The 13,501-nt window shown below is 52.1% G+C and overlaps 1 long non-coding RNA gene across 1 annotated transcript; it reads left to right on the top strand.

The window, feature by feature from the left end:
• The first annotated feature begins 10,263 nt into the window (after positions 1 to 10,263).
• LOC120704636 lies at positions 10,264 to 12,375 on the top strand. The gene is made up of 2 exons (XR_005687627.1): positions 10,264 to 11,429; positions 12,109 to 12,375. It is a non-coding gene; the product is annotated as an uncharacterized LOC120704636 (long non-coding RNA).
• Positions 12,376 to 13,501: the final 1,126 nt, after the last annotated feature.

Here is a 13,501-nt window from a genome sequence, read left to right as displayed (position 1 = left end):
TTATTTTTTTGGGAACCTTCCGAACTCTCGGGGGCTCGGATGCGCACGAACACTGAGGTACGCCTGGCTTTACCCTCGGCAAAGCCAAGCCTCCCTCGGGGGCTACTACGGGGGGAATCCCCGAACATCCCAAAAAAAAATCGCTAATGTTTTTTCGAAAAATTTCCGTATCTAAGTTTCTCGTATACTTGGGAAAAACGGACGTGAGGCATAAGCAACTACGGTACGAGGCCGGCCGAGTTGTGGGGCCGCCTACGCCTCCAGGTACGGCACCCCCCTCACCACCTCACGCCTAAGTCGCTTATGAATGCGAAATTCCTCGCAGAAGTTTATCAAAGTCGCATACGAGAACACGAAAAAAGAGTAAAGAAAACGAGGGCTCGAACACATAAGGCCTCGATGGGCCACACTGTCGATTTACATTTACCAATGTCTTACATCTACAAGTACTATTACGATAAAGTTCTAACTCATTACATGGGCTCCGAGGCCCAGACTTCCTACAGGTTATCATCCCCTCCTTGCGGATCTTCTGCAGCATCGAATTCGGCTATGGGGGATGTCGGCTTCCAGCTTCGCGGCCAGGATGGTGGCGAACTCCTCGGCGGCGGCGTCGGCATCATCCATGATGATCGACGCAGCATCCGCATCGGCGTCGGTTGGGACGACTGTGGCAGAACCGCCTAAATTATCCCGGCTCAAGTGCGCAGGCCATCACCATAAAGACAACATCAGCTCAAACGCACTTCAAACGGAACAATTCTTGGTCTGTCGGGTAACGTCCCGATACAACCACCGGTTCTCGGATCGAACAAGCATACCCCGCACGAAGGCGAGTCCAGAGATATTACAACCACAATTTTACAACACAGGCATAGCAATGATTACAAACCAGTTCAAACCATTATTACACAGCCAACTTAAGTAAAACAGTTATACACGCCAGAAGTGTAAAGCTTCAGGGTTTAAACAGCGGAAGATAAAACACGACGGCTACAACACGTCGCAAAAAGAATACCAGGCTAGCCCAAGCATGGTATCACTCATCATAGTCATTGCCGATCGAAGACGTGTCCCACTCTACGGACCAGCCAGGAGGCAACGAGCAAGGATAGGTCAAGCTAGCGATCTGATCCTCAAAACTCATACCTGAAAAAGGGTTTCAACAGCAAGGCTGAGTATTCTAATACTCAGCAAGACTTAACCGTCAACGGGTATAAGTAGCCCACTTTAGCTAGACTATGCAAGGTTCTGTGAGGCTCTGGTTTTCCTTTTTGCTGAAAAGCAATAAAGAGTATATCCTTACTTTCAAGTTTTAGCTTTCAAGATTCTAGTTGATTAACCATTCTATGTAAGCAACTACTATTCAATCATGGTAGAACTTAAAGCAAACATCAAGATTGATCATAATATTGTTGCTCTTCTTACTCTGTGTGGCAAAGAGATCAAACAGTCTCATTTCATCGTGAGAGGCGGACGATTCTGGATCGAAATTCAACCTTGCAAGGATAACCTAGCACACACGTCTGGAACACCGTCGGGTCATTCCCAAACAACCGTTGACCTTTCTTTCCGGTTTGTGGATAGGGTCACTCTCCCCGACTACAGGGCTCCAAGGCCGAACCTTGTCCCTCGAAGTCGTAGTGTTGCGCAACATAAAAATAAAACCTATCCCTGAGAGAGAGTGAAAGGTATATCCACTCCCCGGTCCAATCGGCTACTAGGCTTGCCGCGTACCATATTTACGGCATGTGGCTAGTACTTTCAAAAACTTAACCAGCACTACCACACACCGCGACCTTAGCAAGTTCATCAACACAGACGGGGTCTCACATAAAGTCATGATATCGATCACAACCCCGTCCGTCGTCCTTATATTGATAACAGAAAGTAAACAAACAATTCCTATAAAGCTCGCGAGTGACAGGCAATCACTCGACTTTTACCGGTCCTATAAGCTTAGCAAGTAGTCGAACTCAAGTCTAGTATTCAGTACATGGGTTCCTAGGATCATGCATCTAGGGTTTCACTTCAACTCCTAAGAACTGTAAATGCATAAGCAAATAATAACAGTAAATGATAATAATTTGAAATATAGGTTATGTCCGGGGCTTGCCTTCTCGGTAGTTGCTAACTATTTCAGCTCTAGGCTCTTCCGAACTTTGGTCCGGGGCTTCAGTTAGTTCAGCAGTGTTTACTTGAGCTTCAAGATCACCTCCGTCAGATTCCGGGACCAGCTCGTACGTCCCGTCCGATAAGGCAGTCGTGTCTATATGTAATGCAAGAACAATATTATAAACATATATGGGCAATCATTTATAGAGTAGTTAAATAACAAATTTAACTACACAAGGCATCATGATCAACAGCACAAGCAAGTTATACTAACTTCAAAAAAATGAGTGGTGGCTTATTCCTATAGCAATTAATTCCATGTTTGCCAATAAACAACAACTCATAGCACAAACAGTAATAAATTCAGAAAAAATTACCCTAAACAGAACATGAACAGATTAAGCTACCCTGCAAAAATCATGCCAAGACATGTAGCTATTTAATCACAACAATTCATTCAATCAGACAACACCTAGATCAAGCTTGAATTATACAGGTCAAACTAGAGCAAAGTAGAAGCTCAAAATTTAACAAGAGGTTGAAAAAGTAAATAAATAGCTACTGCAAATGTTTCATGATTTTATCTAGACATAAATAATTCTGAGAAAATAAACAAAACAGTCATCAGTTTAGGAAGATTCAAATTTAACTCCTGTTCTAGTTATGATCTGAGGCTCAAACTTCCTGGACAAGCTAAACTACTCAAAAATAAGACGCAGAAATAAATTCATGATTTATTACGAACAGAAACTATTTACCATAAATAAAGTCTATTAAACAAAGATTAAATCAAATACATAGCTACACCAAGGAACTGATCATGAAATATTTATAGCAAAACAAGTGTTACATGAGTAAACTAACATAAAAGTTTCACTACAAGACATGGCTTTATACAGTAGTTAAGAAAAAGATGAAATCAACTAATATTTATGCAGTAGTAACACAAATCAAATTCTACAGCAAAAACTTGCAACTAAAGCCTAACATATTATGGTTCTACTGCATAGAGCTCTTCAAGAGGATTCCAAAACATCAAGATTTGCTATTTTACGAATTTCTACGAATTGATATTGAATTTCAAAGTTCACTGAAAATCATAGCAAAGAAGTCCCTATAGCACTATTCATCTTAGTCTAGGCCTATTCAAATAACCCCCTGGGGTTTTCTTTCTTTCAACCCGAGGTCCCTGGGCCGGGTCAGATAGGGGAGGCGGCGGTTGACCGGCCGTTTCCCGGCGAGGGGCTCACCGGCGGCGAGGGTGGAGGGGTGTGGGAGCTTCACGGGTTCAAGGCGCACCACTGGGTGGTCTTGGGGTGCGGGGAGGGGCTCGGAGGCGGCGGCTCGACGGAGCAGGGCGGCTCGGCGACGGAGGCAACCGACGGCGAGGGTGCTCCGGTGAGGGTTGGGCGAGGGGAAGTGGCCTGGGAGTTGCGCGAGGACGAGGCGCGGCTAATGGTGGGGGCTATTGGGGTGGAGCGGGTTTGCAGCGACGGCTCCGCGGCGGGGGCGAGCTCGCCGGGGTTCGGGGTGGAGTGGCGGTGGCGTTCCGAGGCGTGGGAGCGAGGAGAGAGCAAAAGAGCGCACGAAATCGATTTCTGGGGTAGGTGTAGTGCTCGGGCGCTCGCTAGAAGAGGGCGGCGGCCACTGCAGCAGGCTCTCCACCGCGACGGCGAGGTGGCGGCGGCGCGGGTGCTTCTGGACTCGGCGGCGCGCGTGGCACGGCCGGGGGGCTCCAGCGCGAGGCAACAGGAGGGGGAGGAGGAGCAGAGCGACGCGTGGGTGCCAGCGCGAAGCGAAGTAATGGCCGGGAAGGCGCTCCACGGCGCCGGCGTCGGCGCTGTCGGTGGGCGGCGGCGAGAACAGAGCAGGGAGGTGGGAGATGGGGATAAGGGTCATTTTGCAATTTCTGAAAATTCCAGGGACCACTCTGTAAACAAGCAATAACTTTTAAACTAAAGCTCAAATGAAAAAGTGCCCAACATGAAAGTTGTTCAACTTTTCAAGATCTACAACTTTGATGTTGTGCAAAAATTTATTTGACCAAAGATTCAAGAGCTAAAATTAAAAACATAGAAAGGAATTTGAATTCTAGGAATTTTATCTTTTTCAAAGCAAATTCACTTCAAATGTAGACTTGCAAGCAAAATTGGCTACCATGCATTAAATGCACTGAATCTTGCAAAAACACCCTCCACAAAAGCTATAATTACACAACCTATTCAACACAACTGCAGAAAGGACCTTGCATAAAATCATAATTACACATATAACCTTTATATTTACAAAAAGATCCTTTTCAAGCAATTCAAACACATGATGCATATAAAATATATACAATTACTATGCAGACACCTTTTTAATTACTGTGCAGATACCTAGGGTGTTACAACGACGTACCCCGATGACACCCTCTGGATTTCCATGATGTAGTTCGTCGAGGCTACGGCGAGGGCTCGCAGGAAACCAAGGCGGAAGGTGCTCTTGGCGTGCTCGGCGATCCGACCACCTAGCGCTCGCAAGCGGCTGATCACCGAGCTACCAGACACGGCGCCCTCCCCCTCGACCTCCTGGCACACGCTCACAGCGGTCCGCTCCAGGTCCGTATATTCAGCCTGCGCCGCCATGAGTGCAGTGTTGACTGCCTCCTTCGCCACAGTCTCGTCCGCCACTCTCTGCCTCAGCTCTGGTCAAAGGAACCAAGATAAGCTGCGATGAATTAGGATCCGACAATAGTGAAATCTCGAGCACTCATCCGCGATATTCTTCTGCGCTTCCTCCTGCCGGACTCGGGCGGCCTCTTTGAGCGAGGACAAGGAGTCCTCCTTCTCCTTGAGGGCGGCCTCCGTGTTCCGGATGGCCACCTCCTTTTCCTCGAGGGTCCCGGAGAGCGTGGCGACGGTCGCCTTCTCGCGTTGGAGCTCGGCCTCCTTGCCTTTGAGTTCGGCCTCCTGGTGCTCGAGCGCCGTCCTCACACGCTGCAGCTCGGCAGTCCACGCCTCGGCCTCCTGAGCCTTCTGCTTGGCCGCGGCCCTTTGGACGTCGCGCTCGCCATCGGTCCGCGCCAACTCTTCCTTTAGCGCCTGCTGACGCGCCCCCAGATCTGTCATCTTGGTGTTGGCGTCGATGTTCTTCAGCACCAAGTCGGCATTGTGCTGCCCAAGCCAGCGCATTTGGGAGTACAGCCGGTTCAGCTCGTCACTCTTTTTGTGCGAGATGTCCCTCAGCCGCTGCAAGTGTAAGAGTGTGAATGAAACGAACAAAATCAAGGCCAAATACAAACGATTACGGGGAGAGAGCCACCTACCTGGCTGATCTGGAAATCCGTCGTTCTATGGATCTCCAAGGTGCGGTCGAGGTGGCCCAGAATCTGAGAGCTGGCCTCGAACTGCACCTTCCAGACGGCTTCCTTCTCCTGCTCGTTGCGGAGAAACTCCAGAGGGACCCCGGACTGGACGATCGCCCCGGGACGGGGCCCCTTGGACGTCCCCGCATTGAGTACCTCCTCGGAGGCCGACGTGAACTCGGCAGTCCGATCGGCGGCGCTGGCAGCAGCAGCAGGGTCGATGTCCCTTGACTCCCCGTACTCCTCACTGCTCTCCGGCAGTTGCACCACCGGCACCACGTTCTCCGGCCACTTGCGCCGTCACCGCTGCAACAGCCCCGTCGTCCCGGGCCCCCGCAGGCTCCAGGACGTGGGTTTCCTCCTCTGCCGGCGCCCTTGGCACAAACTCCTCCTCCACGACACCCTTGACCCCAGCCCTTGGGGGTTCGAGGACGAGGGTCTCCACCCCTATTTGTCTGGCGGGGCATTCCTGCACGCCCCCTCCAGTTTCCTCATCTCCTGCGACCGGCCGGGCGGTGCTATCCGCGTCGCCTCGACCGGCCCCGACTTTGATGTCCGGCCGGGTGGCGTCATTTGCGCCGCCCCGGTCGACCTCCCCCTCGGCGTCAGCCTGAGCGGCCGTTATAGGACCGCCTTGGCCGGCGTCGCCCCTGCTCTCCGGCGCTCAAGCCATCGCCTCCTGGAGCTTCGCGGCCTCCGCCACAATGTCCACAACGGGCAGGGGTGCGGTGCTGTGTGCGGTGTGGCACGCGCCCCAGTCTTGAGGGCCTTGGTCGGTGCAAGCGGGGCTACATCCTTGGAGATGGCCCCGGAGCTGGTAATCGGGGAAGAAGCGCTGAAGTCAACAGGATTTGGGGGCCAATTAAACGAATGCGAAGAATAAAATCAAAATCACTTACCCTGATCGGGCGCTCATGTTGCGCTTGCCCGAGCCGCTCTTTCGGGCCCACGGCACACTGACACCTCTCGACGACTGACCCGAGGGCGTCATCCTCGTATCGGCCTCGAGGCCATCTGTGCGGACGTCTTCGCGCTCACCGCGGACCCGTCGCCACTCGTCGACAGCGCGGGTGCGGGTGTCCTCCTACCCGTCGCCGGTGGAGACGACCTCTGTCCTGTCGTGGGTGTAGACGACCTCCCGTCCGCTGCCGGTGTGAGCGACCTTCGTCCCGCCGCTGGCGTGGGCGATCTCCGCTCCGCCCCTACGAGGGGCGGATTCACCAACGACCCTGGCGTGAGCCTCGCCTCACCCAACATCACGGGCACATCCTCTTCGCCAGCCCCTCGATAGACCGGTGGGGAACCCGCACCTGTCGTCGCCTCGTCGTCGTCCGAGAAGTTGATCTCGGCATCCGAGGAGCCCTCCTCCTCCTCGGTGGACTTGGGCATAGTGGGCCATTGCTTCCCCTCCGCGTGCGCAATTTTGTATGCCTTATCGTGCTTTTCCTTCCTCTTCCTCTTCTTGGCGGCGGCCGCCTTCGCCGCGTCGTTATGCTTCTTCACCGCCTCTGCGTGCAGGTGGTTGACTTCGTGTTCCTCCGGGACCGGAGGCCTCGAGGTGTAGCCCCTGCGGCTCAACCCCTACGAAATGCAACCATGTCAGAATCAGGGAGTGGGGAGAGAAGAAGCACAAATCGGCAACGAATTGAAACTGGAACTCACCACAGAAAGGTACCCCGCCTCGGGGCGCATCTTGATCTTCCAAAGATCCTCGGGGTTGTCAGGGAACTCCGCCACCGCGTTCCTCGCCCTCCGGGCAGCGACGTCACGGGGGAGCAGCACGAGCGACGTCCTCGAGCCCAAAGCACGGGCCTCGGGGGTGAGGTCGATAATCGGCAGGCTCCTCTCTGTGAGAGGAATCACCCTCTGCCGATGGAAATTCGCGATGACGACTGCCGCCGTCAACCCCTTCCTCGCCAGGTGCCGCAACACCTCGGTGAGGACTTCGAGCCTGGCCTGATGCGCTAGGGGCGATACCCCCCAGTCCCACTTCTCCGGCCTCTCCCGGAGCACCTTATTGGTGAACGCCGGGAGCCGGTTGCCGAAGTTGAACATGTAAAACCACCCTCGAGTCCACCTGGCGTTGTTCGTCGTCATCCTGTTGGGGATGTACAAACTCCTCTGGGTTGGGCGCAAGTGGAGTATCAGACTGCCGGTGCGGGCGAACCTCTTCAGCTTACCCCACACGTTCTCGATGAAGAGCTCTCCACAGAACAAATGGATCCACAGATCCCCAGTGCGCCTCGATCCCCAGATACCCCTCGCAGACAGCAACGAAGACCGCCGCCTGCGAGATGGAGTTGGGGCCGAAGTTGTGCAGCTCCACCCCGTAGTACTCGCACAGCGCCCGCATGAATCTGCCGACGGGGACGCTGAATCCCCGCTCGTGGAGTCGCACGAGACTCACGACGTAGCCCTCGGGGGGATTCGGTTCGGTCTCCTCTGGCCACGGGGGGATCCACGCCGGCCGCTCCGGGTTGATGTTCACCAGCAGCAGCCTGTCGTCGACCAGCTGCTCCAAAACCGCCTCGGTGGCGGTGGACTTCCCCCCACGATTACGGCTCCTGGACATCCGACACCGCGGCTCAGGCCGCACCCTCGAATGGATCGACGACCATCGATTATGAAGTTCCATGTGTTTAACCAAAACTCCCACTCTTAACGCGCGTCTACCAGATGGTTCAGCAGGACTCTGGGTCGCTGTGCCAGCACGAAAAACGCCGAGGCCGGCTGAAAGGCGTGCCGATGCCGGCTGAAAAAGACGCTGGACGGCCACCTCAGTAAAGCAACCAAGCAGGGCGACATTTATAGCCCTTGGACGAGTGCAAACACTCCTCCAAGGCCTCGGGGGCTACACCCGCGGGTGCGCTGGCGCGCCGCCACGGAGGAAACTTCACACATTCGAGGACCAAAAGCCTCTACAGGGCTGACGCACACCGTACACCCTCGGTCATCCTCTCCGCGAAGGGGAAGGAGACTTCATTGCTCTTTACAAACAAAGATTACAAGCGGCTACTGGCTCGGAGCCATCAAAAAGTACAAACGCATTGCCACCTGCGTGGCAATTTTCCCTGTCTTGGGGAGGAGCGAGCGCCGATGAAGAGCACCGAGTCCTTGGCCGACATCGCGACTAGGCTGCTCGGGATTGCGAGGAGCAGCCCCCAGACCACACAGGTCCGGCGGGATGCCCTCCTCGCAAGCTTTCTTCTAGCATCTCCTCCATCGGAGACCTTGCGGGGGGTCAAGCTGGCGGACAGCACCCTCTGCACCATCTCCCCGAGAGCGACGTTGTCGCCAAGAGGGACGATGCGAAGAACAGCCACCAAACCTGGCACCGGCACCATGGTCAAGCGTCTCAACGCCCCTTCAGGCTGAGGGACATCGCAGAGGTAGGACCCCTCGGGTCCAATGTTCTTCTGCTAATCCCACTGAAGCCGAGAGATGGTGAGCACACCCTCTCCAGCTTTCCCTCGCCGCTCGCAAACATTCTTCTAGCATCAAAGCCTAAAGAAGGCAGGCCACCCCGTCCGGGGGACGACTGTGAAAGGCAAAGGAAAACATTACCAGACTTAGGCGATGCTAGAAGTAAGAGCAAGGAAGTTGGAGAGGAAAGGGAGTCCCACAATCCCTATTTATAGCCGCATCGGGCGCCAAGCTTTAAGCCTGTCGCAAGGGGAAGGCTTGGACCGCCCGTGACGGTGCGGCACCCCACGAGCAAAAGATGCCCTCGGTTACAGTGCATAGACGTGACCAAACAACACAAAGCCGAGCCCCTGGACGCTGAGCAGCCCAGCATCGGCGCTGGCCGACTGCCCTCGAACAGCGCGTCGTAAGGCGAACAGGGAAAGCAGGGCTGAGACCCTGAATGCAGGAAAGCGCGGCAATAGCACCAGCTGCAGAGCAGCAGGCGCCATCATGGTCCTGGCCTGCTCAGCGCGCTGACGCGACTCGCCACCCGAATAAGACAAGAAGGCTTGTGCGCGCCTCGGAGTACTCTTTCCACAGGCGCACTATCCCGACAGACGAGTTGTCACATCCGCCAGACCAGCACCTGGATGCGCCTGGGGGGAACGCAACGCCGATCGAACACATCAAGGGGAAAATCGCCAAAATACCCTTTGGCCAAATCCCCTGACTCGACCAAAGGCTCGGGGGCTACTGTCGGTTACCATGATTAGGGGCACCCTAATCACGGGACTAAAATTGCCGTAAAAACATAAACACATGCTAGGCAACCGGGCCCACGAAGCCCTACAGCCTCCTTCCAAGCTGGAAGAAAGGAAAGGACTCAAATAAGCCCAACACGCGGCCCACGTACTCAGTGCGGCCCGTCCACACCCCCCTCGAACCCGCGGGGTGTTCTCCGCCTCGCTCGAGGGCTCCCCGCCGAAGGCCTCGACGGCGCCCTGTGCCTCCGCCTCGCTCGAGGGTAGCGAGCCTGCCGTCGAGAGAGCGGATCGTCTACACCCTAAGGAGCTGAGCAGCCGGACCCCTGAGGTCCGACTCCATCTCACCGGACCAACGGTCCCGGACCCGCTTCCCGCTCGGGGACGGGTCCGGCATCACCACGAGTCCCAGAGGTGGAAATGCTCAGCAACTATGGCCACGGACCCGAACCCCTGCAGATGGGTCCGGGACCTCCACATGCCATCCGGACTCCCGCAGATGGGTCCGGGACCTCCACGTGACTATCCGGACCCCACGTGGCACAACTTGACAAGTTTATGGTGCCAGATTTCGATTTTGCGAGTTCGTGGACCTAAGTGACACCTCAGGACAAGTTCGAGGGCCGCTGGTGTATTTAACTCTTTACAAAAGAAAATCAAATTCTTGAATTCATAATAACACATAGATCTGTGCATACATTGTACTTTCATTTTTTTGAAAGAAAATGCTTTGTACTTTTCACTCAAATAAGCACAAAATTAAGTAATGAATGAATAGGAGACTGCTAGAAGGTGGATTTTTATGCAGATGCACATAGATCTGTGCATAAGAGGATGTTTCTAGTCAGTTCTAACGACCATCCAAGAAAAAATTCTTCATAGTGCAAGGGAAGGGACACAGCTAGGCTTGTGAATGTGGGGAGAATAATGCTAGAACTGTGCGCTGTTAGGCTTCTCAGCAGTGTATGTGATTGTGTATAGTCTTTTAATAATTTATGAATTTTAGAGCTACTTCTTTTCTGGTGTAGGGCAAGAATATTAGAATTTTGTCTGAAATTCTTGCATAAGTCTGCATGGATGCTAACTAAACCTTCCCCATGAGCTCTCTGACAGTCTGACTGTGAGACCCCTCTTCTCATTCTTCTCCATGCCTGTTAATTTGTTAGAAGCAAAAAATTGGTTTTTTGAGATGACTTATTGTTTTGGTTATAGAAAGCAGTCCATGAGCTCTCTGATAGTCTGACTGTAAGACCCCTCTTCTCATTCTCCTCCATGCCTGTTAATTTGTTAGAAACAAAAAAAATGGTTGTTTTCAGATGACTTCTTGTTTTGGTTATAGAAAGCAGATTACTCTGGAGTGTTTTTTTCTAATTAATAAGATCTTCGTGGTTACCAATGGATTTTTTTTCTGTTTAGATGAATATCACTAGGTCCATTGCTCCGTGCAAGGTATAGATGGCATACATACAGGTTGGTGAAGCCCGTGAGGAATTGACATATATGGTCTGATGATTGTCATGATTGAGGGTCTGAACCAACAACCAACAGATCTGTATAGATGTTATCTAAATTCTTGGTAAATTAGCGGTTTACTAATGCTATGGCCCAACCAGAAGTCCAGAACTTAGATTTTTCAAACATTATTGTCAGCAATGATTTCAGAGGATGTAATCAGTAGACTGTCTAACTGCTATCATCAATGATTATATTGGAGGAATATAATGATGAGATCGCAAACTAAACTCTGAATTTCGGTGGGGAAGGGTGACGGCAACAAGGCATCGCAAGTGGCAGACTGCCAGGTGCGTAAGCTATCAAAATTTCTTTTACTTTCAGTTAAAATCATGCTGCGTCAGCAACATCATGTATCATGTAAAATGAATAGCAGACTCACCTACCTCACAAGGAAATATTTGTTAATCAATCCAGTCAATATTTAATTATAAAAAATAGATGATGCATGCCTTACAAGAATATTTTAATCACTCCAGCAAATTTTAACTTCCAATTGTGGCTGAGAAAACAGAGTGTAAAACTTCTGCACTTCTGCTATCAATATTGCACTATAGCTAGCACATAGTTCCTTTTGGATTTATGGAAGTCCTGTTATTTATAATATGCCAACTATAATGGTGACATTCCCACACCTCTTTGTGTTGACATGCTACCTACATATTCGATGAAATGCTTCAATTATTTACCTGGTGCTCAACGTTGACTCTGGTCTCTCTATGCTACCATGAGTGATGAGTTTGCAGTTTTGTTTAAAAAATACATGGCACATTTGACTCTTGAAGGTGATTAGAAATATATACAAAAGCGAATTGAATGGAGAACAGTAATTTTTCCCTTTTCCAAGTATTAGATTAGAATTTACACTTGTTTCTTCTCGACCTAACAGTGGGTGAACTATAATTTTCCACATTCAATGCATGAAAACATGTAAAATTCATCACACAATTGTTCTCCAAAAATTTTCAGGAATTTATTGCAGAACGGTAAAAGAACTGAAACTTCTGCGCATTTGGATTGGAAAGGCACGCATGGTTACTTTCTTGTACATTATTTTTTTCGACAAACTTTCTTGTACATTATTATTACTCTTGTATATTTTTGCAACCAATTATCTCAATACCAGTTGTTAACAATAAATAAATTTGTAAAGGAATTCCTATTAGTGTACACTCTTTGTATATTGCAGAACTTCATTTTACAACTCACTTTGGATGTATTACATAGTATTATTTACAGATCTAAAACTTTGCATATAAAAGCTGCACTTCCTTCTTTACTCATAGAATGATCATATGACACTATTCTTTAATATTTGATGAGTTTTCTTTATTTCGAGACATTCATGTATGGATGAATTGGACTTGTTTATTACTCGTAGCAACGCAGGAGCATACACTATATTAGTTTTATTTTGTTGCTCTGTCCATTGGGCGCTGACCAATACGTGTTCTTGATCTGTTTACTTGGTTGAATTTTTACACCATGGAGTATATTATGTACCTCCACATAGTTGATATAGAATTAGTTTCAAACACGTGCATGGGCACGTGCATAACCACTAGTAAGTAGGTAAAGATTAATAAAGTTCTCTCTTTCTAAAAAAAATGATGACATAAGACTGACTCCAACAACGCCAGCCATTTTTGAGAGGCAAATAGACGTTTGCCATATCGTGCATAGTGCATAAGAGCGAAGGCATTCATTGTTATCTCCAACAAAGGCAGGCATTTTTGAGAGGCAACACCGAAAGACCGACGCCAGCACCGCTCGCCGCTCACCGTGCGCGCCGGCGACCCCGGCTCCACGTGCCGGCCCTGTGCGCACCGGCGGCCCGGCCTCCACGCGCGAGCTCGCGCCGGCCGCCCCGCCTCCACGCGCGAGCTCGCGCCAGCGGCCCGGATTCCACGCGCGCGCCAGCGCCGCCAGCTCCGAGGTCACCGACGGCCCCGCCTCCACGCACGACCTCACGCCAGCGTCCCCGCCTCCCCGCGCAAGTTCGCGCCGCCGCCCCCCGTGCGAGCCGGCAACCCCGCCTCCACGCGCGAGCTCGCGCCGGCGGCCCCGTGTGCCCCAGCGGCTCGGCCTCCACGCGCGAGCTCGCGCCGCCAGCCCCGTGCGCACCGATGACCCAACCTCCACGCGCGAGCTCGCGCCGGCGGCCCCGCCTCCCGGCTGGTGAGGCCGCATCCAGCGAGGCCACCGCCCGTGGGAACCCCTCGCGCCGCCGCCGCTCCCCCGCCCCGGCGCCGCCGGCTCGGGCGCCCTCCTCCCCGCCCGCGCGCGCCGCTCCGACAGCAGCCGCCGCCATGGCGCAGTCGCTCGTCGTGAAGAAGGACGACAACCTCGGGTAGGAGCGGCG

The sequence above is a fragment of the Panicum virgatum genome, chromosome 4K (assembly GCF_016808335.1).
Source record: "Panicum virgatum strain AP13 chromosome 4K, P.virgatum_v5, whole genome shotgun sequence".
Classification (NCBI taxonomy): Eukaryota; Viridiplantae; Streptophyta; class Magnoliopsida; order Poales; family Poaceae; genus Panicum; species Panicum virgatum.
This window is presented reverse-complemented; position numbering and strand designations above follow the sequence as displayed.